Source organism: Danio rerio, chromosome 8, assembly GCF_052040795.2.
Source record: "Danio rerio strain M-AB ecotype USA chromosome 8, GRCz13ab, whole genome shotgun sequence".
Classification (NCBI taxonomy): domain Eukaryota; kingdom Metazoa; phylum Chordata; class Actinopteri; order Cypriniformes; family Danionidae; genus Danio; species Danio rerio.
Window position 1 is genome coordinate 1,302,240 of NC_141028.1, and position 25,742 is coordinate 1,327,981.

A 25,742-nucleotide genomic window follows, 5' to 3' on the forward strand; every position below is an offset into this window, starting at 1 on the left:
ACACTAAAACCACTGCAGTCACTCACATTGTTCATTAAAAAACCATCAATATGTACAAAACCTACTTTTGCAAACTAGTCCCTGGTTTTTAGCTCAATCGCAACGAAACCAGTGTTGTTAGAATTTCTGGACTATCTAGATCAATAATTATCAAAAAAAAGTGGAACTTTTCACTTTGGCTAGCTGTAACAGGCTCATTTACAAAAGGGGCGTGTCTACACGAACCTACATGCCTGTAAACCAATAAGGAAGAGGCAAAACATCACAAAAATTGGTGAGCACATGTCGCATATCAATGAGAAGAAACGTGCAAAATTTTGTGAAGATCAAACCATAGGTGGCGCTATAATAGCAAAAATAGTCTTTAAATAATGCTAAATCGCTTAAAAATAAAGCAAATTTGCTTCATTTACACACTATTTCACAAAAAACACTCAATCTACATATCATATGAGAGGTCTGCTCATACTGAACAGTTTGAAACTAAAACCACTGCTGTTACTCAAACTGTTCATTAAAAAACCATCCATATAAACAAAACCTACTTTTGCGAACTAGTCCCTGGTTTTTAACTCAATCGCAACGAAACCAGTGTTGTATGAATCTCTGGACTGTGTAGATCAATAATTATCAAAAAAAGTTGAACTTTCCATTTTAGATAGCTGTAACTGGCTCATTTACAAAAGGGGCGTGTCTACACGAACCTACATGCCTTTAAACCAATAAGGAAAACCCAAAACATCACAGAAATTGGTGAGCAGATGTGGCATATCGATGTGAATAAACTTGCAAAATGTTGTGGAGATTGGGCAATAGGTGGCGCTATAATAGTGGAAATGGTTCTAAAAACATGCTAAAATGGCTTAAAAATGCAGTATATGTGCTTCATTTACACACTTTTCACTGAAATGATTTATAAGTTGTTTTTTTTTTTTGTCCATCTTGGATGTTTAAAGGTCTCAAAAACACATTTTCAATATTCTATCATTTTAGCCACTATAACACAGACTTTTAACTGTCACCTACCATTTCTAACCACTAGATGTCACAACAAGACCACTTATTTATTGTTCAAAACATTTGCATACCTTTGTTGTTTTACATTTTTTTAGTTTAAAGTCAGGGAAATTGCATTTAGGATCATTCTGAATCACATTTTGATCTGATGTAAACACTGTTATGCATTAAACATCTAATTTAGTCCCAGTTAACCTCTCCATAATAATTCTAATTGGCAAAACTGGTTCTATAATTAAACACCTTGTTTTAAAACATGTAAAGAAAATCACAACTGTGGCTTCTAGATGGCAGAAACAGACCACTTATTGTTTATTTTACTGCTCTATAGCAAAGAATGTAATGTAATGTAATGCATTCTGAATCCCAAACTGACATGGCATGAACACAGTTAATGCATTTAAGATCAAATTTAGTCAAAGCTTGTCACACTTTTTACTCTGTAGATTTTTAATTATTTTAATAAAATACAAAATTTTAATTTTATATAGTTAGAACATGCTCAATTATAGAAGGGATATGTTTATGCACACCTAAATGGCTGTAATCACATAAATAAATTACACTGTGGCCACTAGATGGCAGTAGGAGATCATTAATAGCTTATTCACTGCTCTTTTGTCATTTTTATTAAGAAGAGCTAAAATAGCCATAACTCATGAATGAATTAAAATATCTTCACCAAACTTGTTACACATATGCTTAAAATATTTCAGTCTAAGCTCATAGCATAAAACTCGTAGACAATGGCCACATGATGGCGCTATACATTGTAAAATCACTGTATCTGATTAACCATTTATCTGATTAACTTACAATTTGACATGTCGTGTCTTTGTCTAAAGTGCCATGACTCGATGTACACATTATATCATAGGGCTGCTTATACTGGTCACTTTGACATAAAAGCGGTCACTCGAAATGTTCATTAAAAATTTGTCAATATGTAAAAATCGAAGTTGCTTCTCTGGAGTGTTTAATCAAATATTTGTTAGCTCAATCTATAAACTTTAACGCTCTAATCGTATATTTCGTTGTCGAATAAACTACTTACAGGCGTCCTAACTGCTATATGACCTTACCCTGCTAAACTGCTTGACCCCCGTTAATTGCTGCTTGCAGCTATATTTATTAGGGGGTCAAGCGCGAAGCGCTGAAACCCTATTGTTTTTGTTAAGATTTTTATTAGGGGGTCAAGCGCGAAGCGCTGAAACCCTATTGTTTTTGTTAAGATTTTTATTATTATTATTATTATTATTATTATTATTATTATTCTGCCGAAGTCACTATTGCCCAGACCAAACCGTAAGGCCGAGAGAGCTGAAACTTGGCCAGATGGTAGTACCCCGGTACACTACGTTCTGGCCAAAGATCAGCCAAATCAGACCATAGGTGGCGCTATGGCGCCAAAAAAACACTTTTTGGACATTTTTGGCCGCTTATCGTTCACCGTTTGTCGTAGACTCAAAAACTTTACATTTTTTGAATCCTTGGGTTAACCTGAACAAAAGTGTATAGCAGAAATTTTTGCTCTACGACGCACCGTTTTCCCGCTACATCGCGATTTATCCGAAACCTACTTTTACGAACTAGTCCTAGGTTTTTCACTCAATCTAAACCAAACCAGCTCTCAAATGTTCTCTGGACACTGAATATCAATAATTATCAAAAAAAAGTTGACATTTTTATTCTCACGCGAAACAGTACACAACAATGTTCGATGCTAATTGAAGCTAAATGCTAATTGGAGCTATAACTTTTGAACGGAATGAGATATCATCACCAAACTTGGTACACACATGCATAAGCTCAATTTGATGTGATAGTGCAAAAACAGCGGACTTTGGCCACATGGTGGCGCTATAAAGCTTAAAAACCATAAAATGACCCTAACCTTACAACCGTTAGTCCGATCAGCTTGAAATTTGGCATGCAGTGTCTTTGACCAGTTTGCCATAACATATTATAAGGACAATGACACATCTAAAAAAACATGGTCGCCATTAGCCAATTAAAATTGTGCAGCCATTTAGCAAGGTTAACGATGAGCGATCGGAACGAAACTCGCTGGGTATGTTCGACTTATGGATCTAGAGGACTGTAAGAATTTTGAAAGAAATCGGCCACTAGGGGGCGATTTTACGCAATTTTAAGGTGTAATGGGTTGTGTATCACACAACCTTTTGCAAAACCACACAAAATAAATATCATATGATAGGCCTGCTCATACCGAACAGTTTGACACTAAAACCACTGCTGTCAGTCACACCGTTCGTTAAATATGCATCAATATAGGAAAAACCTACTTTTGCGAACTAGTCCCTGGTTTTTAGTTCAATCGCGACGAAACCAGTGTTGTTGGAATCTCTGGACTGTGTAGATCAATAATTATCAAAAAAAAGTTGAACTTTTCACTTTGGCTAGCTGTAACAGGCTCATTTACAAAAGGGGCGTGTCCACACGAACCTTCATGCCTGTAAACCAATAAGGAAAACTCAAAACACCACAGAAATTAGTGAGCACATGTGGCATGTCAACGAGATGAAACTTGCAAAATTTTGTGAAGATCAAACCATAGGTGGCGCTATAATAGCAAAAATAGTCTTAAAAACATGCTAAATGGCTTACAAATGCAGTAAATGTGCTTCATTTACACAATATTTCACAAAAAACACTTAATCTACATATCATATGGTAGGTCTGCTCATACTGAACAGTTTGATACTAAAACCACTGCTGTCACTCACACCATTCATTAAAAAACCATCAATACAAACAAAACCTACTTTTGCAAACTAGTCCCTGGTTTTTCACTTAATCGCAACGAAACTAGTGTTGTTAGAATCTCTGGACTATCTAGATCAATAATTATCAAAAAAAAGTGGAACTTTTCACTTTGGCTAGCTGTAACAGGCTCATTTACAAAAGGGGCGTGTCTACACGAACCTACATGCCTGTAAACCAATAAGGAAGAGGCAAAACATCACAAAAATTGGTGAGCACATGTCGCATATCAATGCAAATAAACATGCAAAATTTTGTGGAGATCGGGCAATAGGTGGCGCTATAATAGTAGAAATAGTTCTAAAAACATCATAAAATGGCTTAAAACTGCAGTAAATGTGCTTCATTTACACACCTATCACTGAAATGATTTACAAGTTTGTTTGTTTTTTGCCCATCTTCGATGTTTAAAGGTCTCAAAAACACATATTTTTAGTATTCTATCATTTTAGCCACTATAACACAGACTTTTAACTGTCACCTACCATTTCTAACCACTAGATGTCACAACAAGACCACTTATTTATTGTTCATAACATTTGTATACCTTTGTTGTTTTACATTTTTTTGAGTTTAAAGTCAGGGAAATTGCATTTAGGATCATTCTGAATCACATTTTGACCTGATATAAACACTGTTATGTATTAAACATCTAATTTGGTCACAGTTAACCTCTGTGTAATAATTCTAATAGGCATAACTGGTTGTATAATTAAACACCTAGTTTTAAAACATTTGTAAAGAAAATCACAATTGTGGCCACTAGATGGCAGTAAAAGACCACTTATAGTTTATAGTTTATTTTACTGCTCTGTAGCAAAGAATGTGATGTAATATAATGCATTCTGAATCCCAAATTGACATGAACTGAACACAGTTAATGCATTTAAGATTAAATTTTGTCAAAGCTTGTCACACATTTTACTCTTTAGATTTTTAAATTCTTTTAATAAAACACAAAATTATTAGTTTATGTAGTTATTTAGTTTTGTCATTTTTGTTGGGAAGAGCTAAAATAGCCATAACTCATGAATGGATTGAAATATCTACACCAAACTTGTCACACATATGCAAGAGGTTAATCAGAGGTCATAGCATGAAATTTGTAGACATTGGCCACATGGTGGCGCTATACATTGTAAAATCACTGTATCTGAGTAACCATTTATCTGATTATCTAGTAATTTGACATGCCGTGTCTTTGTCTAAGGTGCCATGACTCGATCTACACATTATATCTTAGGGCTGCTTATAATGAACGCTTTGACATAAAAGCGGTCACTCGAAATGTTCATTAAAAATTTGTCAATATGTAAAAATCGAAGTTGCTTCTCTGGAGTGTTTAATCAAACATTTGTTAGCTCAATCTATAAACTTTAACACTCTAATCGTATATTTCGTTGTCGAATAAACTACTTACAGGCGTCCTAACTGCTATATGACCTTATCCTGCTAAACTGCTTGACCCCCGTTAATTGCTGCTCGCAGCTATATTTATTATTATTATTATTATTATTCTGCCGAAGTCACTATTGCCCAGGCCAAACCGTAAGGCCGAGAGAGCTGAAACTTGGCCAGAAGGTAGTACCCCGGTACACTACGTTCTGGCCAAAGATCAGCCAAATCAGACCATAGGTGGCGCTATGGCGCCAAAAAAACACTTTTTGGACATTTTTGGCCGCTATTCGTTCACCGTTTGTCGTAGACTCAAAAACTTTACATTTTTTGAATCCTTGGCTTAACCTGAACAAAAGTGTATAGCAGAAATTTTTGCTCTACGACGCACCGTTTTCCCGCTACATCGCGATTTATCCGAAACCTACTTTTACGAACTAGTCCTAGGTTTTTCACTCAATCTAAACCAAACCAGCTCTCAAATGTTCTCTGGACACTGAATATCAATAATTATCAAAAAAAAGTTGACATTTTTATTCTCACTCGAAACAGTACACAACAATGTTCAATGCTAATTGAAGCTAAATGCTAATTGGAGCTATAACTTTTGAACGGAATGAGATATCATCACCAAACTTGGTACACACATGTATAAGCTTAATTTGAGGTGACAGTGCAAAAACAGCGGACTTTGGCCACATGGTGGCGCTATAAAGCTTAAAAACCATAAAATGACCCTAACCTTACAACCGTTAATCCGATCAGCTTGAAATTTGGCATGCAGTGTCTTTGACCAGTTTGCCATGACATATTATAAGGACAATGACACATCTCAAAAAACATGGCCGCCATTAGCCAATTAAAATTGTGCAGCCATTTAGCAAGGTTAACAAGCAGCGATCGGAACGAAACTCGCTGGGTATGTTCGACTTATGGACCTAGAGGTCTGTAAGAATTTTGAAAGAAATCAGCCTCTAGGGGGCGATTTTACGCAATTTTAAGGTGTAATGGGTTGTGTATCACACAACCTTTTGCGCAACCACACAAAATACATATCATATGATAGGCCTGCTCATACCGAACAGTTTGACACTAAAACCACTGCTGTCAGTCACACCGTTCGTTAAATATGCATCAATATAGGAAAAACCTACTTTTGCGAACTAGTCCCTGGTTTTTCACTCAATTGCAACGAAACGAGTGTTGTTAGAATCTCTGGACTGTGTAGATCAATAATTATCAAAAAAAAGTTGAACTTTTCACTTTGGCTATCTGTAACAGGCTAATTTACAAAAGGGGCGTGTCCACACGAACCTACATGCCTGTAAACCAATAAGGAAAACTCATAACATCACAGAAATTGGTGAGAACATGTGCCATATCAATGAAAAGTAACTTGCAAAGTTTTGTGAAGATCAAACCATAGGTGGCGCTATAATAGCAAAAAATAGTCTTAAAAACATGCCAAATGGCTTACAAATAAAGTAAATGTGCTTCATTTAAACACTATTTCACAAAAACACTTAATCTACATATCAAATGATAGGTCTGCTCATACTGAACAGTTTGACACTAAACCCACTGCTGTCACTCACACCGATCATTAAAAAACCATCAATATAAACAAAACCTACTTTTGCGAACTAGTCCCTGGTTTTTAGTTCAATCGCAACGAAACCAGTGTTGTATGGACCTCTGGACTGAGTAGATCAATAATTATCAAAAAAAAGATGAACTTTCCATTTTAGATAGCTGTAACAGTCTCATTTACAAAAGGGGCGTGTCTACACGAACCTACATGCCTGTAAACCAATAAGAAAAACCCAAAACATCGCAGAAATTGATGAGCTCATGTGGCATATCAATGCGAATAAACATGCAAAATTTTGTGGTGATCGGGCAATAGGTGGCGCTATAATAGTAGAAATGGTTCTAAAAACATCATAAAATGGCTTAAAAATGCAGTAAATGTGCTTCATTTACACACTTATCACTGAAATGATTTATAAGTTTTTTTTTTTTGCCCATCTTGGATGTTTAAAGGTCTCAAAAACACATATTTTCAATATTCTATCATTTTAGCCACTATAACACAGACTTTTAACTGTCACCTACCATTTCTAACCACTAGATGTCACAACAAGACCACTTATTTATTGTTCATAATATTTGCATACCTTTGTTGTTTTACATTTTTTTGAGTTTAAAGTCAGGGAAATTGCATTTAGGATCATTCTGAATCACATTTTGACCTGATATAAACACTGTTATGCATTAAACATCTAATTTGGTCACAGTTAACCTCTTCATAATAATTCTAATAGGTAAAACTGGTTCTATAATTAAACACCTTGTTTTAAAACATATGTAAAGAAAATCACAACTGTGGCAACTAGATGGCAGTAACAGACCACTTATAGTTTATAGTTTATTTTACTGCTCTATAGCACAGAATGTGATGTAATGTTATGTTATGTAATGCATTCTGAATCCCAAATTGACATGAACTGAACACAGTTAATGCATTTAAGATTAAATTTTGTCAAAGCTTGTCACACCTTTTACTCTGTAGATTTTTAAATTCTTTTAATAAAACACAAAATTATTAGTTTATATAGTTATATAGTTTTGTCATTTTTGTTGGGAAGAGCTAAAATAGCCATAACTCATGAATGGATTGAAATATCTACACCAAACTTGTCACACATATGCAAGAGGTTAATCAGAGGTCATAGCATGAAATTCGCAGACATTAGCCACAAGATGGCGCTATACATTGTAAAATCACTGTATCTGAGTAACCATTTATCTGATTAACTTAAAATTTGACATGTCGTGTCTTTGTCTAAGGTGCAATGACTCGATCTACACATTATATCACAGGGCTGCTTATACTGGTCACTTTGACATAAAAGCGGTCACTCGAAATGTTCATTAAAAATTTGTCAATATGTAAAAATCGAAGTTGCTTCTCTGGAGTGTTTAATCAAACGTTTGTTAGCTCAATCTATAAACTTTAACACTCTAATCGTATATTTCGTTGTCGAATAAACTACTTACAGGCGTCCTAACTGCTATATGACCTTACCCTGCTAAACTGCTTGACCCCCGTTAATTGCTGCTTGCAGCTATATTTATTATTATTATTATTATTATTCTGCCGAAGTCACTATTGCCCAGACCAAACCGTAAGGCCGAGAGAGCTGAAACTTGGCCAGATGGTAGTACTCCGGTACACTACGTTCTCACCAAAGATCAACCAAATCGGACCATAGGTGGCGCTATGGCGCCAAAAACCAAGATTTTGGACATTTTTGACCGCTATACGTTCACCGTTTGTCGTAGACTCAAAAACTTTACATTTTTTCATTCCTTGGGTTAGCCCCAACAAAAGTGCACAACTGAAATTTTTGCTCTACGACGCACCGTTTTCCCGCTACATCGCGATTTGTCCGAAACCTACTTTTGCGAACTAGTCCTAGGTTTTACACTCAATCTAAACCAAACCAGCTCTCAAATGTTCTCTGGACACTGAATATCAATAATTATCAAAAAAAAGTTGACATTTTTATTCTCACGCGAAACAGTGCACAACAATGTTCGATGCTAATTGAAGCTAAATGCTAATTGGAGCTATAACTTTTGAACGAAATGAGATATCATCACCAAACTTAATACACTCATGCATAAGTTCAATTTGAGGTGACTCTGCAAAACCCGCAGACTTTGGCCACATGGTGGCGCTATAAAGCTAAAAAAACATAAAAATTACTCTAACCTTACAGCCATTAGTCCAATCAGCTTGAAATTTGGCATGCAGTGTCTTTGACCAAGTTGTCATAACATACTATAAGGACATTGGCATATCTAAAAAAACATGGCCGCCATTGGCCAATTAAAATTGAGCAGCCATTTAACAAGGTTAACGATGAGTGATCGAAACGAAACTCGCTGGGCATGTTCGACTCATGGTCCTAGAGGTCTGTAAGAATTTTGAAAAAAATCGGCCACTAGGGGGCGATTTTACGTATTTTTAGTGTGTAATGGGTTGTGTATCACACAACCTTTTGCGCAACCACACAAAATACATATCATATGATAGGCCTGCTCATACCGAACAGTTTGACACTCAAACCACTGCTGTCACTTACACCGTTCGTTAAATATTCATCAATATAAACAAAACCTACTTTTGCAAACTAGTCCCTGGTTTTTCACTCAATCGCAACGAAACCAGTGTCGTATGAACCTCTGGACTGAGTAGATCAATAATTATCAAAAAAAAGTTGAACTTTCCATTTTAGATAGCTGTAACTGGCTCATTAACAAAAGGGGCGTGTCTACATGAACCTACATGCCTGTAAACCAATAAGGAAAACCGAAAACATCACAGAAATTAGTGAGCAGATGTGGCATATCAATGTGAATAAACATGAAAAATTTTGTGGAGATTGGGCTATAGGTGGCGCTATTATAGTGGAAATGGTTCTAAAAACATGCTAAAATGGCTTAAAAATGAAGTAAATGTGCTTCATTTACACACTTATCACTGAAATGATTTACAAGTTTGTTTTTTTTGTCCATCTTGGATGTTTAAAGGTCTCAAAAACACATTTTCAATATTCTATCATTTTAGCCACTATAACACAGACTTTCAACTGTCACCTACCATTTCTAACCACTAGATGTCACAACAAGACCATTTATTTATTGTTCAAAACATTTGCATACCTTTGTTGTTTTACATTTTTTGAGTTTAATGTCAGGGAAATTGCATTTAGGATCATTCTGAATCATATTTTGACCTGATGTAAACACTGTTATGCATTAAACATCTAATTTGGTCCCAGTTAACCTCTTCATAATAATTCTAATAGGGAAAACTGGTTCTATGATTAAACACATTGTTTTAAAACATATGTAAAGAAAATCACAACTGTGGCTTCTAGATGGCAGTAACAGACCACTTATTGTTTATTTTACTGCTCTATAGCAAAGAATGTAATGTAATGTAATGCATTCTGAATCCCAAACTGACATGGCATGAACACAGTTAATGCATTTAAGATCAAATTTAGTCAAAGCTTGTCACACTTTTTACTCTGTAGATTTTTAATTATTTTAATAAAATACAAAATTTTTATTTTATATAGTTAGAACATGCTCAATTATAGAAGGGATATGTTTATGCACACCTAAATGGCTGTAATCACATAAATAAATTACACTGTGGCCACTAGATGGCAGTAGGAGATCACTAATAGCTTATTCACTGCTCTTTTGTCATTTTTATTAAGAAGAGCTAAAATAGCCATAACTCATGAATGAATTAAAATATCTTCACCAAACTTGTTACACATATGCTTAAAATATTTCAGTCTAAGCTCATAGCATAAAACTCGTAGACAATGGCCACATGATGGCGCTATACATTGTAAAATCACTGTATCTGATTAACCATTTATCTGATTAACTTAAAATTTGACATGTCATGTCTTTGTCTAAGGTGCCATGACTCGATCTACACATTATATCATAGGGCTGCTTATACTGGTCACTTTGACATAAAAGCGGTCACTCGAAATGTTCATTAAAAATTTGTTAATATGTAAAAATCGAAGTTGCTTCTCTGGAGTGTTTAAGCAAACATTTGTTAGCTCAATCTATAAACTTTAACACTCTAATCGTATATTTCGTTGTCGAATAAACTACTTACAGGCGTCCTAACTGCTATATGACCTTACCCTGCTAAACTGCTTGACCCCCGTTAATTGCTGCTTGCAGCTATATTTAGGGGGTCAAGCGCGAAGCGCTGAAACCCTATTGTATTTGTAAGGATTTTTAGGGGGTCAAGCGCGAAGCGCTGAAACCCTATTGTTTTTGTTAAGATTTTTATTATTATTATTATTATTATTATTATTCTGCCGAAGTCACTATTGCCCAGACCAAACCGTAAGGCCGAGAGAGCTGAAACTTGGCCAGATGGTAGTACTCCGGTACACTACGTTCTGGCCAAAGATCAACCAAATCAGTCCATAGGTGGCGCTATGGCGCCAAAAAAACACTTTTTGGACATTTTTGGCCGTTATTCGTTCACCGTTTGTCGTAGACTCAAAAACTTTACATTTTTTGAATCCTTGGGTTAACCTGAACAAAAGTGTATAGCAGAAATTTTTGCTCTACGACGCACCGTTTTCCCGCTACATCGCGATTTATCCGAAACCTACTTTTGCGAACTAGTCCTAGGTTTTTCACTCAATCTAAACCAAACCAGCTCTCAAATGTTCTCTGGACACTGAATATCAATAATTATCAAAAAAAAGTTGACATTTTTATTCTCACTCGAAACAGTACACAACAATGTTCGATGCTAATTGAAGCTAAATGCTAATTGGAGCTATAACTTTTGAACGGAATGAGATATCATCACCAAACTTGGTACACACATGCATAAGCTCAATTTGATGTGACAGTGCAAAAACAACGGACTTTGGCCACATGGTGGCGCTATAAAGCTTAAAAACCATAAAATGACCCTAACCTTACAACCATTAGTCCGATCAGCTTGAAATTTGGCATGCAGTGTCTTTGACCAGTTTGCCATGACATATTATAAGGACAATGACACATCTCAAAAAACATGGCCGCCATTAGCCAATTAAAATTGTGCAGCCATTTAGCAAGGTTAACGATGAGCGATCGGAACGAAACTCACTGGGTATGTTCGACTTATGGACCTAGAGGACTGTAAGAATTTTGAAAGAAATCGGCCACTAGGGGGCGATTTTACGCAATTTTAAGGTGTAATGGGTTGTGTATCACACAACCTTTTGCAAAACCACACAAAATACATATCATATGATAGGCCTGCTCATACCAAACAGTTTGACACTCAAACCACTGCTGTCACTCACACCGTTCATTAAATATGCATCAATATAGGAAAAACCTACTTTTGCGAACTAGTCCCTGGTTTTTAGTTCAATCGCGACGAAACCAGTGTTGTTGGAATCTCTGGACTGTGTAGATCAATAATTATCAAAAAAAAGTTGAACTTTTCACTTTGGCTAGCTGTAACAGGCTCATTTACAAAAGGGGCGTGTCCACATGAACCTACATGCCTGTAAACCAATAAGGAAAACTCAAAACACCACAGAAATTGGTAAGCATATGTAGCATATCAACGAGATGAAACTTGCAAAATTTTGTGAAGATCAAACCATAGGTGGCGCTATAATAGCAAAAATAGTCTTAAAAACATGCTAAATGGCTTACAAATGCACTAAATGTGCTTCATTTACACACTATTTCACAAAAAACACTTAATCTACATATCATACGATAGGTCTGCTCATACTGAACAGTTTGACACTAAAACCACTGCTGTTACTTCCACTGTTCATTAAAAAACCATCAATACAAACAAAACCTACTTTTGCGAACTAGTCCCTGGTTTTTAGTTCAATCGCGACGAAACCAGTGTTGTTAGAATTTCTGGACTATCTAGATCAATAATTATCAAAAAAAAGTGGAACTTTTCACTTTGGCTAGCTGTAACAGGCTCATTTACAAAAGGGGCGTGTCTACACGAACCTACATGCCTGTAAACCAATAAGGAAGAGGCAAAACATCACAAAAATTGGTGAGCACATGTCGCATATCAATGCGAATAAACATGCAAAATTTTGTGGAGATCGGGCAATAGGTGGCGCTATAATAGTAGAAATAGTTCTAAAAACATCATAAAATGGCTTAAAACTGCAGCAAATGTGCTTCATTTACACACCTATCACTGAAATGATTTACAAGTTTGTTTGTTTTTTGCCCATCTTCGATGTTTAAAGGTCTCAAAAACACATATTTTCAGTATTCTATCATTTTAGCCACTATAACACAGACTTTTAACTGTCACCTACCATTTCTAACCACTAGATGTCACAACAAGACCACTTATTTATTGTTCATAACATTTGTATACCTTTGTTGTTTTACATTTTTTTGAGTTTAAAGTCAGGGAAATTGCATTTAGGATCATTCTGAATCACATTTTGACCTGATATAAACTCTGTTATGTATTAAACATCTAATTTGGTCACAGTTAACCTCTGTGTAATAATTCTAATAGGCATAACTGGTTGTATAATTAAACACCTAGTTTTAAAACATTTGTAAAGAAAATCACAATTGTGGCCACTAGATGGCAGTAAAAGGCCACTTATAGTTTATAGTTTATTTTACTGCTCTGTAGCAAAGAATGTGATGTAATATAATGCATTCTGAATCCCAAATTTACATGAACTGAACACAGTTAATGCATTAAGGATTAAATTTTGTCAAAGCTTGTCACACATTTTACTCTTTAGATTTTTAAATTCTTTTAATAAAACACAAAATTATTAGTTTATGTAGTTATTTAGTTTTGTCATTTTTGTTGGGAAGAGCTAAAATAGCCATAACTCATGAATGGATTGAAATATCTACACCAAACTTGTCACACATATGCAAGAGGTTAATCAGAGGTCATAGCATGAAATTTGTAGACATTGGCCACATGGTGGCGCTATACATTGTAAAATCACTGTATCTGAGTAACCATTTATCTGATTAACTAGAAATTTGACATGCCGTGTCTTTGTCTAAGGTGCCATGACTCGATCTACACATTATATCACAGGGCTGCTTATACTGGTCACTTTGACATAAAAGCGATCACTCGAAATGTTCATTAAAAATTTGTCAATATGTAAAAATCGAAGTTGCTTCTCTGGAGTGTTTAATCAAACATTTGTTAGCTCAATCTATAAACTCTAACACTCTAATCGTATATTTCGTTGTCGAATAAACTACTTACAGGCGTCCTAACTGCTATATGACCTTATCCTGCTAAACTGCTTGACCCCCGTTAATTGCTGCTTGCAGCTATATTTAGGGGGTCAAGCGCGAAGCGCTGAAACCCTATTGTTTTTGTTAAAATTTTTATTATTATTAGGGGGTCAAGCGCGAAGCGCTGAAACCCTATTGTATTTGTAAGGATTTTTATTATTATTATTCTGCCGAAGTCACTATTGCCCAGACCAAACCGTAAGTCCGAGAGAGCTGAAACTTGGTCAGATGGTAGTACTCCGGTACACTACATTCTCACCGAAGATCAGCCAAATCGGCCCATAGGTGGCGCTATTGCGCCAAAACCCAATATTTTGGCCGCCATTTGTACACCGTTTGTCGTAGACTCAAAAAAATTACATATTTGGAATCCTTGGGTCAGCCCGAACAAAAGTGGAGTGACCCAGATTTTCTCTACGGTGGACCGTTTTCCCGCTACGTCGCGATTTGTCCAAAACCTACTTTTGCGAACTAGTCCTAGGTTTTTTGCCCAATCTGAACCAAACCAGCTCTGAAATGTTCTCTGGACACTGAATATCAATAATTATCAAAAAAAAGTTGAAATTTTTTTTTTCGCACGAAACAGTACACAACAATGTTCGATGCTAATTGAAGCTAATTGCTAATTGTAGCTATAACTTTTGAAAGGAATGGGATATCATCACCAAACTTGGTACACATATGTGTAAGCTTAATTTGATGGGACAGTGCAAAACCCGTGGACTTTGGCCACAAGGTGGCGCTATAAAGTTTAAATAACATAAAAATTACTCTAACCTTACAACCATTACTCCAATCAGCTTGAAATTTGGCATGCAGTGTCTTTGACCAAGTTGTCATAACATATTATAAGGACATTGGCATATCTCAAAAAACATGGCCGCCATTAGCCAATAAAAATTGAGCAGCCATATAACAAGGTTAACGATGAGTAATCGAGACGAAACTTGGTGGGCATGTTCAACTCATGGTCCTAGAGATCTGTAAGAATTTTGAAAGAAACCAGCCACTAGGGGGCGATTTTACGTATTTTTAGTGTGTAATGGGTTGTGTATTACACAACCTTTTGCGCAACCACACAAAATACATATCATATGATAGGCCTGCTCATACCGAATAGTTTGACACTAAAACCACTGCTGTCACTTACACCGTTCGTTAAATATTCATCAATATAGGAAAAACCTACTTTTGCGAACTAGTCCCTGGTTTTTCGCTCAATCCCAACGAAACAAGTGTTGTTGGAATCTCTGGACTGTGTAGATCAATAATTATCAAAAAAAAGTGGAACTTTTTACTTTGGCTAGCTGTAACAGGCTAATTTACAAAAGGGGCGTGTCCACACGAGCCTACATGCCTGTAAACTAATAGGGAAAGCCCAAAACATCACAGAAATTGGTGAACACATGTGGCATATCCATGAGAAGAAACTTGCAAAATTTTGTGAAGATCAAACCATAGGTGGCGCTACAATAGCAAAAATAGTCTTAAAAACATGCCAAATGGCTTAAAAATAAAGTAAATGTGCTTCATTTAAACACTATTTCACAAATACACTTATTCTACATATCACATGATAGGTCTGCTCATACTGAACAGTTTGACACTAAAACCACTGCTGTCACTCACACTGTTCATTAAAAAACCATCAATATAAACAAAACCTACTTTTGCGAACTAGTCCCTGGTTTTTAACTCAATCGCAACGAAACCAGTGTTGTATGAACCTCTGGACTGAGTAGATCAATAATTATCAAAAAAACGTTGAAGTTTCCATTTTAGATAGCTGTAACTGGCTCATTTACAAAAGGGGCGTGTCTACACGAACCTACATGCCTGTAAACTAATAAGGAAAACCCAAAACATCACAGAAATTGGTAAGCACATGTGGCATATCAATGTGAATAAACTTGCAAAATTTTGTGGTGATCGGGCAATAGGTGGCGCTATAATAGTAGAAATGGTTCTAAAAACATCATAAAATGGCTTAAAAATGCAGTAAATGTGCTTCATTTACACACTTTTCACTGAAATGATTTACAAGTAATTGTTTTTTTGCCCATCTTGGATGTTTAAATGTCTCAAAAACACATATTTTCAGTATTCTATCATTTTAGCCACTATAACACAGACTTTTAACTGTCACCTACCATTTCTAACCTCTAGATGTCACCACAAGACCACTTATTTATTGTTCATAACATTTGCATACCTTTGTTGTTTTACATTTTTTTGAGTTTAAAGTCAGGGAAATCGCATTTCGGATCATTCTGAATACACAGTTTGACATGATGTAAACACTGTTATGCATTAAACATCTAATTTAGTCACAGTTAACCTCTGTGTAATAATTCTTATAGGCCAAACTGGTTCTATAATTAAACACCTAGTTTTAAAACATCTGTAAAGAAAATCACAACTGTGGCTTCTAGATGGCAGTAACAGACCACTTTTTGTTTATAGTTTATTTTACTGCTCTGTAGCAAAGAATGTGATGTGATGTAATGTTATGTAATGCATTCTGAATCCCAAATTGACATGAACTGAACACAGTTAATGCATTTAAGATAAAATTTTGTCAAAGCTTGTCACACCTTTTACTCTGTAGATTTTTAAATTATTTTAATAAAACACAAAATTATTAGTTTATATAGTTATATAGTTTTGTCATTTTTGTTGGGAAGAGCTAAAATAGCCATAACTCATGAATGGATTGAAATATCTACATCAAACTTGTTACACATATGCAAGAGGTTAATCAGAGGTCATAGCATAAAACTCGTAGACATTGGCCACATGGTGGCGCTATACATTGTAAAATCACTGTATCTGAGTAACCATTTATCTGATTAACTAGAAATTTAACATGCCGTGTCTTTGTCTAAGGTGCCATGACTCGATCTACACATTATATCATAGGGCTGCTTATACTGAACGCTTTAAAATAAAAGCGGTCACTCGAAATGTTCATTAAAAATTTGTCAATATGTAAAAATCGAAGTTGCTTCTCTGGAGTGTTTAATCAAACATTTGTTAGCTCAATCTGTAAACTTTAACACTCTTATCGTATATTTCGTTGTCGAATAAACTACTTACAGGCGTCCTAACCGCTATTTGACCTTACCCTGCTAAACTGCTTGACCCCCGTTAATTGCTGCTTGCAGCTATATTTATTATTATTATTATTATTATTCTGCCGAAGTCACTATTGCCCAGACCAAACCGTAAGGCCGAGAGAGCTGAAACTTGGCCAGATGGTAGTACTCCGGTACACTACGTTCTCACCAAAGATCAGCCAAATCAGACCATAGGTGGCGCTATGGCGCCAAAAACCAAGATTTTGGACATTTTTGACCGCTATACGTTCACCGTTTGTCGTAGACTCAAAAACTTTACATTTTTTCATTCCTTGGGTTAGCCCCAACAAAAGTGCACACCTGAACTTTTTGCTCTACGACGCACCGTTTTCCCGCTACATCGCGATTTGTCCGAAACCTACTTTTGCGAACTAGTCCTAGGTTTTACACTCAATCTAAACCAAACCAGCTCTCAAATGTTCTCTGGACACTGAATATCAATAATTATCAAAAAAAAGTTGACATTTTTATTCTCACGCGAAACAGTACACAACAATGTCCAATGCTAATTGAAGCTAAATGCTAATTGGAGCTATAACTTTTGAACGGAATGAGATATCATCACCAAACTTGCTACACACATGCATAAGTTCAATTTGAGGTGACACAGCAAAACCCGCAGACTTTGGCCACATGGTGGCGCTATAAAGCTAAAAAAACATAAAAATTACTCTAACCTTACAGCCACTAGTCCGATCAGCTTGAAATTTGGCATGCATTGTCTTTGACCAAGTTGTCATAACATACTATAAGGACATTGGCATATCTAAAAAAACATGGCCGCCATTGGCCAATTAAAATTGAGCAGCCATTTAACAAGGTTAACGATGAGTGATCAAAACGAAACTCGCTGGGCATGTTCGACTCCCGGTCCTAGAGGTCTGTAAGAATTTTGAAAGAAATCGGCCACTAGGGGGCGATTTTACGTATTTTTAGTGTGTAATGGGTTGTGTATCACACAACCTTTTGCGCAACCACACAAAATACATATCATATGATAGGCCTGCTCATACCGAACAGTTTGACACTCAAACCACTGCTGTCACTTACACCGTTCGTTAAATATTCATCAATATAGGAAAAACCTACTTTTGCGAACTAGTCCCTGGTTTTTCACTCAATCGCAACGAAACCAGTGTTGTTGGAATCTCTGGACTGTGTAGATCAATAATTATCAAAAAAAAGTTGAACTTTTCACTTTGGCTAGCTGTAACAGGCTAATTTACAAAAAGGGCGTGTCCACACGAACCTACATGCCTGTAAACCAATGAGGAAAACTCATAACATCACAGAAATTGGTGAGCACATGTGCCATATCAATGTGAACAAACATGCAAAATTTTGTGAAGATCAAACCATAGGTGGCGCTATAATAGCAAAAATAGTCTTAAAAACATGCCAAATGGCTTAAAAATAAAGTAAATGTGCTTCATTTAAACACTATTTCACAAAAACACTTAATCTACATATCAAATGGTAGGTGTGCTCATACTGAACAGTTTGACACTAAAACCACTGCTGTCACTCACACCGATCATTAAAAAAACCATCAATATGTACAAAACCTACTTTTGCGAACTAGTCCCTGGATTTTAACTCAATCGCAATGAAACCAGTGTTGTATGAACCTCTGGACTGAGTAGATCAATAATTATCAAAAAAAAGTGGAACTTTCCATTTTAGATAGCTGTAACAGGCTCATTTACAAAAAGGGGCGTGTCTACACGAACCTACATGCCTGTAAACCAATAAGAAAAACCCAAAACATCACAGAAATTGATGAGCTCATGTGGCATATCAATGCAAATAAACATGCAAAATTTTGTGGTGATCAGGCAATAGGTGGCGCTATAATAGTAGAAATGGTTCTAAAAACATCATAAAATGGCTTAAAAATGCAGTAAATGTGCTTCATTTACACACCTATCACTGAAATGATTAACAAGTTTTGTTTTTTTTGCCCATCTTGGATGTTTAAAGGTCTCAAAAACACATATTTTCAGTATTCTATCATTTTAGCCACTATAACACAGACTTTTAACTGTCACCTACCATTTCTAACCACTAGATGTCACAACAAGACCACTTATTTATTGTTCATAATTTTGCATACCTTTGTTGTTCTACATTTTTTTGAGTTTAAAGTCAGGGAAATTGCATTTAGGATCATTCTGAATCACATTTTGACCTGATATAAACACTGCTATGCATTAAACATCTAATTTGGTCACAGTTAACCTCTGTGTAATAATTCTTATAGGCTAAACTGGTTCTATAATTAAACACCTTGTTTTAAAACATGTGTAAAGAAAATCACAACTGTGGCAACTAGATGGCAGTAACAGACCACTTATTGTTTATTTTACTGCTCTATAGCAAAGAATGTGATGTAATGTTATGTAATGCATTCTGAATCCCAAATTGACATGAACTGAACACAATTAATGCATTTAAGATTAAATTTTGTCAAAGCTTGTCACACCTTTTACTCTGTAGATTTTTAAATTCTTTTAATAAAACACAAAATTATTAGTTTATATAGTGATATAGTTTTGTCATTTTTGTTGGGAAGAGCTAAAATAGCCATAACTCATGAATGGATAAGACTATTTTTGCTACACCAAACTTGTCACACATATGCAAGAGGTTAATCAGAGGTCATAGCATGAAATTCACGGACATTAGCCATATGATGGCGCTATACATTGTAAAATCACTGTTTCTGAGTAACCATTTATCTGATTAACTAGAAATTTGACATGCCGTGTCTTTTTCTAAGGTGCCATGACTCGATCTACACATTATATCATAGGGCTGCTTATACTGGTCACTTTGACATAAAAGCGGTCCCTCGAAATGTTCATTAAAAATTTGCCAATATGTAAAAATCGAAGTTGCTTCTCTGGAGTGTTTAATCAAACATTTGTTAGCTCAATCTATAAACTTTAACACTCTAATCGTATATTTCGTTGTCGAATAAACTACTTACAGGCGTCCTAACTGCTATATGACCTTACCTTACTAAACTGCTTGACCCCCGTTAATTGCTGCTTGCAGCTATATTTATTATTATTATTCTGCCGAAGTCACTATTGCCCAGGCCAAACCGTTAGTCCGAGAGAGCTGAAACTTGGTCAGATGGTAGTACTCCGGTACACTACATTCTCACCGAAGATCAGCCAAATCGGCCCATAGGTGGCGCTATTGCGCCAAAACCCAATATTTTGGCCGCCATTTGTACACCGTTTGTCGTAGACTCAAAAAAATTACATATTTGGAATCCTTGGGTTAGCCCCAACAAAAGTGGAGTGACCCAAATTTTCTCTACGGTGGACCGTTTTCCCGCTACATCGCGATTTGTCCAAAACCTACTTTTGCGAACTAGTCCTAGGTTTTTTGCCCAATCTGAACCAAACCAGCTCTGAAATGTTCTCTGGACACTAAATATCAATAATTATCAAAAAAAAGTTGAAATTTTTATTCTCGCACGAAACAGTACACAACAATGTTCGATGCTAATTGAAGCTAATTGCTAATTGTAGCTATAACTTTTGAAAGGAATGAGATATCATCACCAAACTTGGTACACATATGTGTAAGCTTAATTTGATGTAACAGCGCAAAACCTGTGGACTTTGGCCACATGGTGGCGCTATAAAGTTTAAAAAACATAAAAATTACTCTAACCTTACAACCATTACTCCAATCAGCTTGCAATTTGGCATGCAGTGTCTTTGACCAAGTTGTCATAACATACTATAAGGACATTGGCATATCTCAAAAAACATGGCCGCCATTAGCCAATAAAAATTGAGCAGCCATTTAACAAGGTTAACGATGAGTGATCAAAACGAAACTCGCTGGGCATGTTCGACTCACGGTCCTTGAGGTCTGTAAGAATTTTAAAAGAAATCGGCCACTAGGGGGCGATTTTACGTTTTTTTAGTGTGTAATGGGTTGTGTATCACACAACCTTTTGCGCAACCACACAAAATACATATCATATGATAGGCCTGCTCATACCGAACAGTTTGACACTCAAACCACTGCTGTCATTTACACCGTTCGTTAAATAATCATCAATATAGGAAAAACCTACTTTTGCGAACTAGTCCCTGGTTTTTAGCTCAGTCGCGACGAAACCAGTGTTGTTAGAATCTCTGGACTGTGTAGATCAATAATTATCAAAAAAAAGTTGAACTTTTCACTTTGGCTAGCTGTAACAGGCTAATTTACAAAAGGGGCGTGTCCACACGAACCTACATGCCTGTAAACCAATGAGGAAAACTCAAAACATCACAGAAATTGGTGAGCACATGTGCCATATCAATGTGAAGAAACTTGCAAAATTTTGTGAAGATCAAACCATAGGTGGCGCTATAATAGCAAAAATAGTCTTTAAATAATGCTAAATCGCTTAAAAATAAAGTAAATTTGCTTCATTTACACACTATTTCACTAAAAACACTCAATCTATATATCATATCATAGGTCTGCTCATACTGAACAGTTTGAGACTAAAACCACTGCTGTTACTCAAACTGTTCATTAAAAAACCATCAATATAAACAAAACCTACTTTTGCGAACTAGTCCCTGGTTTTTAACTCAATCGCAACGAAACCAGTGTTGTATGAACCTCTGGACTGAGTAGATCAATAATTATCAAAAAAAAGTTGAACTTTCCATTTTAGATAGCTGTAACAGGCTCATTAACAAAAGGGGCGTGTCTACACGAACCTACATGCCTGTAAACCAATAAGGAAAACCCAAAACATCACATAAATTGGTGAGCAGATGTGGCATATCAATGTGAATAAACATGCAAAATCTTGTGGAGATTGGGCTATAGGTGGCGCTATAATAATGGAAATGGTTCTAAAAACATGCTAAAATGGCTTAAAAATGAAGTAAATGTGCTTCATTTACACACTTATCACTGAAATGATTTTTAAGTAATTTTTTCTGTCCATCTTGGATGTTTAAAGGTCTCAAAAACACATTTTCAATATTCTATCATTTTAGCCACTATAACACAGACTTTTAACTGTCACCTACCATTTCTAACCACTAGATGTCACAACAAGACCACTTATTTATTGTTCATAACATTTGCATACCTTTGTTGTTTTACATTTTTTTAGTTTAAAGTTAGGGAAATTGCATTTAGGATCATTCTTGATCACATTTTGACCTGATGTAAACACTGTTATGCATTAAACATCTAATTTGGTCCCAGTTAACCTCTTCATAATAATTCTAATAGGTAAAACTGGTTCTATGGTTCTACACCTTGTTTTAAAACATATGTAAAGAAAATCACAACTGTGGCTTCTAGATGGCAGTAACAGACCACTTATTGTTTATTTTACTGCTCTATAGCAAAGAATGTAATGTAATGTTATGTAATGCATTCTGAATCCCAAACTGACATGGCATAAACACAGTTAATCCATTTAAGATCAAATTTAGTCAAAGCTTGTCACACTTTTTACTCTGTAGACTTTTAATTATTTTAATAAAATACAAATTTTTCATTTTATACAGTTAGAACATGCTCAATTATAGAAGGGATATGTTTATGCACACCTAAATGGCTGTAATCACATAAATAAATTACACCGTGGCCACTAGATGGCAGTAGGAGATCACTAATAGCTTATTCACTGCTCTTTTGTCATTTTTATTAAGAAGAGCTAAAATAGCCATAACTCATGAAGGAACTGAAATATCTTCACCAAACTTGTTACACATATGCAAGAGGTCAGTCTAAGGTCATAGCATAAAACTCGTAGACAATGGCCACATGATGGCGCTATACATTGTAAAATCACTGTATCTGAGTAACCATTTATCTGATTAACTTAAAATTTGACATGTCGTGTCTTTGTCTAAGGTGCCATGACTCGATCTACACATTATATCATAGGGCTGCTTATACTGGTCACTTTGACATAAAAGCGGTCACTCAAAATGTTCATTAAAAATTTGCCAATATGTAAAAAACCGAAATAGTTTTTTGGAATGTTTAATCAAACATTTGTTAGCTCAATCTATAAACTTTAACACTCTAATCGTATATTTCGTTGTCGAATAAACTACTTAAAGGCGTCCTAACTGCTATATGACCTTACCGTGCTAAACTGCTTGACCCCCGTTAATTGCTGCTTGCAGCTATATTTAGGGGGTCAAGCGCGAAGCGCTGAAACCCTATTGTTTTTGTTAAGATTTTTATTATTATTATTATTATTCTGCCGAAGTCACTATTGCCCAGACCAAACCGTAAGGCCAAGAGAGCTGAAACTTGGCCAGATGGTAGTACCCCGGTACACTACGTTCTGGCCAAAGATCAGCCAAATCAGACCATAGGTGGCGCTATGGCGCCAAAAAAACACTTTTTGGACATTTTTGGCCGCTTATCGTTCACTGTTTGTCGTAGACTCAAAAACTTTACATTTTTTGAATCCCTGGGTTAACCTGAACAAAAGTGTATAGCAGAAATTTTCGCTCTACGACGCACCGTTTTCCCGCTACATCGCGATTTATCCGAAACCTACTTTTACGAACTAGTCCTAGGTTTTTCACTCAATCTAAACCAAACCAGCTCTCAAATGTTCTCTGGACACTGAATATCAATAATTATCAAAAAAAAGTTGACATTTTTATTCTCACTCGAAACAGTACACAACAATGTTCGATGCTAATTGAAGCTAAATGCTAATTGAAGCTATAACTTTTGAACGGAATGAGATATCATCACCAAACTTGGTACACACATGTATAAGCTCAATTTGAGGTGACAGTGCAAAAACAGTGGACTTTGGCCACATGGTGGCGCTATAAAGCTTAAAAACCATAAAATGACCCTAACCTTACAACCGTTAGTCCGATCAGCTTGAAATTTGGCATGCAGTGTCTTTGACCAGTTTGCCATGACATACTATAAGGACAATGACACATCTAAAAAAACATGGCCGCCATTAGCCAATTAAAATTGTGCAGCCATTTAGCAAGGTTAACGATGAGCGATCGGAACGAAACTCGCTGGGTATGTTCGACTTATGGACCTAGAGGTCTGTCAGAATTTTGAAAGAAATCGGCCACTAGGGGGCGATTTTACGCAATTTTAAGGTGTAATGGGTTGTGTATCACACAACCTTTTGCAAAACCACCCAAAAAACATACCATATGATAGGCCTGCTCATACCGAACAGTTTGACACTAAAACCACTGCTGTCAGTTACACCGTTCGTTAAATATGCATCAATATAGGAAAAACCTACTTTTGCGAACTAGTCCCTGGTTTTTAGTTCAATCGCAACAAAACGAGTGTTGTTAGAGTCTCTGGACTGTGTAGATCAATAATTATCAAAAAAAAGTTGAACTTTTCACTTTGGCTAGCTGTAACAGGCTAATTTACAAAAGGGGCGTGTCCACACGAACCTACATGCCTGTAAACCAATAAGGAAAACTCACAACATCACAGAAATTGGTGAGCACATGTGCCATATCAACGAGAAGAAACTTGCAAAAATTTGTGACGATCAAACCATAGGTGGCGCTATAATAGCAAAAATAGTCTTAAAAACATGCCAAATGGCTTAAAAATAAAGTAAATGTGCTTTATTTAAACACTATTTCACAAAAACAATTAATCTACATATCATATGATAGGTCTGCTCATACTGAACAGTTTGACACTAAAGCCACTGCTGTCACTCACACCGATCATTAAAAAAACCATCAATATGTACAAAACATACTTTTGCGAACTAGTCCCTGGTTTTTAGTTCAATCGCAACGAAACCAGTGTTAAATGAACCTCTGGACTGAGTAGATCAATAATTATCAAAAAAAAAGTTGAACTTTCCATTTTAGATAGCTGTAAAAGGCTTATTTACAAAAGGGGCGTGTCTACACGAACCTACATGCCTGTGAACCAATAAGAAAAACCCAAAACATCACAGAAATTGATGAGCTGATGTGGCATATCAATGCGAATAAACATGCAAAATTTTGTGGTGATCAGGCAATAGGTGGCGCTATAATAATAGAAATGGTTCTAAAAACATCATAAAATGGCTTAAAAATGCAGTAAATGTGCTTCATTTACACACCTATCACTGAAATGATTTACAAGTTGTTGTTTTTTTTGCCCATCTTGGATGTTTAAAGGTCTCAAAAACACATATTTTCCGTATTCTATCATTTTAGCCACTATAACACAGACTTTTAACTGTCACTTACCATTTCTAACCACTAGATGTCACAACAAGACCACTTATTTATTGTTCATAATATTTGCATACCTTTGTTGTTCTACATTTTTTTGATTTTAAAGTCAGGAAAATTGCATTTAGGATCATTCTGAATCACATTTTGACCTGATATAAATACTGCTATGCATTAAACATCTAATTTGGTCACAGTTAACCTCTGTGTAATAATTCTTATAGGCTAAACTGGTTCTATAATTAAACACCTTGTTTTAAAACATGTGTAAAGAAAATCACAACTGTGGCAACTA

General features: G+C 35.8%; 1 long non-coding RNA gene across 1 annotated transcript; it reads left to right on the forward strand.

Moving 5' to 3' along the window:
• The first annotated feature begins 7,395 nt into the window (after nucleotides 1–7,395).
• LOC148679664 (uncharacterized) lies at nucleotides 7,396–22,701 on the forward strand. Its single transcript, XR_015944727.1, has 4 exons — nucleotides 7,396–8,046; nucleotides 10,703–11,044; nucleotides 14,126–14,364; nucleotides 20,412–22,701. It is a non-coding gene; the product is annotated as an uncharacterized LOC148679664 (long non-coding RNA).
• Nucleotides 22,702–25,742: the final 3,041 nt, after the last annotated feature.